Source organism: Gymnodraco acuticeps, unplaced genomic scaffold, assembly GCF_902827175.1.
Source record: "Gymnodraco acuticeps unplaced genomic scaffold, fGymAcu1.1, whole genome shotgun sequence".
Taxonomy (NCBI): Eukaryota; Metazoa; Chordata; class Actinopteri; order Perciformes; family Bathydraconidae; genus Gymnodraco; species Gymnodraco acuticeps.
The window spans coordinates 26,953-32,952 of NW_022992081.1; positions in this window are offsets into that span (position 1 = coordinate 26,953).

Here is a 6,000-nt window from a genome sequence, read left to right on the forward strand (position 1 = left end):
CAATCACAAACATGGAGAAGCGTACTGACAGCGCAGCGTCATACTTCCTGAATGAAAAGTGAACTTTAATATTAGTCAAATATGAAGTTAAACTTCCATAACTTAAACTCGCTGCACCTGCAATGTGAATACAGCTGGTAACAGAGCAAGTGTTTGAATGCGTACATTAACAGGTTTATGATATCACTGCCCCGTCTAAGACACCATCTGACTTTCATTACATTTGACTCGAGTGTTTCGTCAACTTAATGTGTTGCTTAAAATAATACTTCTGCATACAGTATGTGACACTGAGTGTTGCACGGCCAGATACGGCTCAGCTGACTCAGATAAGGAAATATATGATACATTATGATGTGATATGAATGATAATGGGACACATCGACGTCTGCACTCACAGTGCCGTGGACTGTACGTAATGTTACTTTGATCCGGTTACTTATGTTGTGGCAGATATTTAAGTAAGCTTTCTTAACGCTAATGTTATAATAGTCAGATTGCTCTGAAGATGGAGGTGATATTCTATTCATTTTCACGTTCACACAGTCGGTGATTTGAACTGCAACGGCAGTTTAAACTATTTCCTTTATCCTGTAATATGACTTGATCGCTTTAAACTCTGCACACTGTTGTTATCAGCTGTTCCACCATGGTTTCTACCTCAACCTGTAATAGATGTATCCTTATTGAAACGGTTACATTCAATGGAAAACAAAATCAATGTGCAGGCTTACGTGAACACTGTTCTACATGAACAATATGGGCAGTTTATACATTAAATAAATCAACAGTATAGTGGCGATATTCTTTCACACACAGTGACGTCACGAGCTACCAACAATGCATCACGCGCCATATATATATATATATATATAAATACGCCATTTTCCTGGAGGTGCAAATATCCTGGAAGTGCAAATATAAACAGCTAGCTTACGTAGCCAGGCAGAGCGCACTAGGTTTTTTTTTCTGAATTAACGACCGAAGAAATCGCTGCATGTCTTCGGATTACATCTCTGGACTTGAGGGGTGTGCTCTAGGTCGTTACCAGCGTAAACTAGAGCTGTGTGGGTTGTCGGATTGCCCTTACAGACTGCCTGCAGATGTATGGAAAAACGACCCTCGAAAGTGGCCTTCGTCGATTTTGGCTGCATCTACCTCTAATTTCTGGAAACACCAGAGAGGCTTCTCAATACTCAAATTTCCCCTCCTCGACTCCTCGGTCCTCCGGTAGTGACCCGGAAATGAATTTCAGCGCGCCATTTTGAAGGACGTCTCATTTCTCTAAATGCACACCGAGGACCGAGCATCGAGCGTCGAGGAGGCTCTCTGGATGAGCTATAACCGAGGATACACTGATGGTTCCTCCACGGCTCCTCCGCGGATGCATTTCCGGGAACGGTGGAGGCGTGACGCACGGCCGGACTTATCTCAGCCAATGACAGCTATGCATGCATCCCCTGGATATTATTTTAGAAACTGCTCTCATCGCGTCGCGATGTTTCCAGAGAGACCAGCTGTACGGTCCATGCAGAAAGCAGAGCAGTGTGTATAATATATATCACTCAGTATAACAGGCCTACTCTCTTTATTTGCTTTAGTTTAGTAGATATCTACAAACAAAGAGTCCATATTTTTCTAAGACCGTTTAGTGCTTCACATAATAAAATACACAACGGCTTATGCTTTTGGAGCTGTAGGTGTGTGTGGTACAGTGTGTAGGTGTGTGTTGTACAGTGTGTAGGTGTGTGTTGTACAGTGTGTAGGTGTGTGTTGTACAGTGTGTAGGTGTGTGTTGTACAGTGCGTAAATGCGGCGGACAGACGGGTCTCAGTTGGTTTGGTGTCCTTACTTTTAATAGGCTACTTGTAAATACAACTTTTGGCCCGTAATTTCAATTCCCCATTTCAGCGACCAGAGAGAGGGGGGGATATATCCAGTCTCTGATTGTGTTACGTTATTATGAGAGTGCTCTCATACTTTAAATTGTATATATTTATATAAATATATTTGTGTGTGTGTCCGCATCTGTAGCCTGTTATTGTCTCATTATACCGCACTCTCAATGAATTCAAAGTAAATATGTGGGGGAACAATGTTCAGCTGATCTAACAGAGATACAGCGCTATGACAAAACACTCGACAGCTGATGCAGCTGTTGCCACGTAATAATGAACGGACGTCTCTTTAAAATGACCGCTCAGAGGAGAGGAGTTCTCATTTCTTTAAACGTCTGCTGCTTCCCCTCCTCTCTCCTCCGCTCGCATCTCCTGTGGGCGGGTCTAAGTCTCGAGGAGAGGAACCGAGGAGGGGAGTCGAGGAGGGGAAATTTAAGAATTGAGAAGCCTCTAAGATCTGATTGGTTGCTTTCTTTTCTAACACAAAACCACTGAAATGCGTAGTGCATGGTCCGAGAAGGACAAACAAATCAACGTAACACTGTAATATTACAGATCAACAACACAGATACAATTCTCATTTATTCATTGTAGGCTATATACATTTTATTTATATAATTAAATCGATTTTTTTGTTTGTTTTATCTGAGTGTTCCAGGGTATTCTCTGAATACCTTGAAGGCCCTGACGGTTCGCCACTGCTAACCACTGATTAGGTAGTGCTCCCGATCTAAGTCTGTAGATGTCTGGACTGTAGATGTCCTTTAACTCCTCCGGTGACTTTCTTTTATTTGAAGATTGTTTTTTGCCCGGCGCTTGGCCGGTCACTGCTGGTAGGCCTATTAAAAACATTTTTGGCGAATGGTTAGGTGGCGCGATAGTCTGTAGTGAAGGAGCGTGCTCCCGCTCACGGGAGTCTGCTCACGCTGCGCTCCGCAGCAAACAGCTGTTTGCTTTTCACCTAACAACTCACAGAACGATATGTTGTAGCGTTGATAAACGAAACAATTTAACTAAATTGCTAGTCAAAATACCTATACCACAGGACCATTTTTTTTAAAGCAATATTTTTAGTGGCCCGAGCGGACAAGTGGAAAGTAGGCTACGTTATGCTGGCCCGGGGTGTCTAAATACTGCTTCCGGGCCAGCGGGCCATTTATAATGTCGAGCCCTGGCCGGTTACCGGCCGGCCCACATTATCCGACCGGCCCACTTCAGTACCGGCCCATCAGGATTCGTCCCGAACGTCCCGATGGCCAGTCCGCCCCTGGTCAAGGCAGATAAAACAATGACCAGTACAGGAATTATTCCACAGCGAGCTGTAGCCTGTGTAACAATGTTCGCAGACATATGGAGAGCCTAAAAACCCCTTCAAGTTTGTAATCCCATAGTAATGGTTTTTGAAGAGAAACAAAAACACAGTTTTGTCTCGTTTGGGGCCGTCTGTTTGGAATGTACAGAGGGCACGATCTACATCGCCTCTGTAAAACACCACAATCTTGCATTTTAACCTGTTAAGCCCGAGAGACCCCGGTAACGGGGGCCTCCTGCAATATCTTGCAGAAAACAGTGTCTGAGGGCATGTTCATTTAATAAACTATGAATGTTTTATATCCACGTAACGGAAAGAAACTCATCTAACTGATCATTTTAATTTTTTATTTTTTTTAAAACCCTACAATGCTAACGCTGAGCCTCTGAATCAGCAACGAGCGAAAAATGCTAACAGATGACTGCACCGAAATTCATTTTGCACGGTGGAAACTGGTAATTCAGCATTGGCTGAGGCTTTGCTAACATTATTTGGTCCATTCAGATGGAGTACTTCGTCTGCGAGCTGATTTAAAAGCCCGAGACCGGGGTAAGTTTCAGAGTTTTGGTAGCAGTCTAGCACCCATTCCAATGCGCTATCTAATGTTGTTGGATAGCTTGAGTTTGTTTCTGAGGGGGTGGAAGGTGCGTCATTTAACTCACTGATATTGTCTGAATACTGAGGAAATGACTATTAGCTTATTTATATCATTTATACAATGAAGAAAAGACATTTCTCTATCTGTGTGAGGGTTTGTTTCTGAGGGGTTGGAAGGTTAGTTTACTGCTGGTTCTTCGCCATTTAACTCGTTAATATTGTTTGAACAATGAGGAAAATACATTTCTATATCGTTAAATCATCCATGTTTGACCGTTTATGAAATCACCCCAAAAAAACAAAAACAAAATCGAAAATACATTTGTCACAGCTGAAGAAACATTTCACACCGCTTTTTTACATTTATGGACATAAAGCCAACATACCGTTCGGATACATCAGTAGCAATTTACATGAGACCCCCTCCAGCTTATTCAGTTGGTGTGACCATAAAATTGACAGTAACAGCAGTGGGGCTCCTCTTGATAATAGGGGGGTAGATCTATACAGAAATAAAGACAGAGAAAAAAAGAGGGATAAGTATTTGAAAACACAGGATTATACATTTAACAACAATTCATTTAGCGATCATCTTATAAAATAACCATAAAAAGTCATTTACCGGTATGATAACTCGTCTGGAGTGTGTCTGTGAGTGAAATATCACACCGGCATGTTATAACACCTCAACCCTCACATCAAAGGACAGACATCAAAGGCTAATTAGATTAGACAACAAAGGCGTTACTACAGGGGGGCATTTCACACCTACACGCTATAACACATCATCCCTCACATGGGGGGTGTGACAGGAAGGGGTGACAGGCAGGGGTGACAGGGGACGGGGTGCGAGACAGTCTCATACACACAACTTCAAAGAGACTGCCTTAATCAACACATAGATTAACATCAAAGGCTTATAACACGCCGGTGCGATATCACACCTGCATGTCATAACACCTCAACCCTCACATCAAAGGACAGACATCAAAGGCTAATTAGATTAGACAACAAAGGCGCTACTACAGGGGGGCATTTCACACCTACGTGTGATTACACCTCACCCCTCACATCAAAGGATATCACACCTACGTGTGATAACACCTCAAACAAAGGGAGGCAGGACTTAGTGCATTAGCATAATTGGGGGCGGGCCCACCTGTCACTTTGTATGCATACTAATGTGATGAATGCCGCATGAATATAACTACTCAGGTTGCTGAGGCCTCAAGATCCATCAGAGCCCAGTGGTCATAGAGGAGAAGTGTGTCTGCATAGCTGATGCTGACACCACTCTTGTGCAGAGTTTCTACCAGATCTTTACTCCTCGTCATGCCATGGACATTGACGCCCATGTTAATAGCAGTGGTAGTGCGCTGTCCTGTAATGTGGTAGGTGATCATGGAGGCCAGACTGAGTGTGGCAGGGCTAATGTCAGCAGTTTCTCAGGCTGTTATAGCCAGGTCAAAAGCTTCAACAGCAACTCCCATACCTCTTCACCTTCCTCGAGATGATCAATGCGAGGTGGCCAGGGGACAGTAGTTGTGTCTTTGATCTTCTTAGATAACCGCTGTGCCAGGTTCTGGAGCAGCTGCTCATCACTGATGCCAAGGGTTGAGATGGCAGCCTCAATGTAGTCACCTCCTCCCCCAACATCATAGACCCACTGGCTCTTGTTCATTTGATGTCTCTCTTTGAAGCCTTTTGCCTCTTGATACTCATTAATGAGCAGGCCCTTGACATACGACGATTTGACATCACCCACTTCATAGCCATAGTCACCGACAATGCGTTTGTATTCTGCTAAAAGAGACTGCAGTGAACGGATCTCTTGCTCAGTGAAGATGATGGAATCCACGTGTGTCAAACGAACAAATTCCTTGCCTCTGAGAGAGACACATTCTGAAGATGCATTGCATTATCCGGCTTGAAGTGTGTGTGGTTGACGTACTTCCTCCAACAAGCATGGTGGTACATTATATAATTTGCGAAAGGATCAGACGTTGACTCGATGAGCCGTGTGAGGCGATCCCTCAGGTCCCCATCTTCTATTAGGACTGGGTGGCGCTTGAAAGAGCGCCATGCTGAGTGGGTGTTGAGTCTGAACAGTGTACCCCACATACCAGTGTGCGAAAAAGCGCACGTCCCACCGCCCCTATTTTTGACAAATTATTGATAAATTCTGCTTACTCA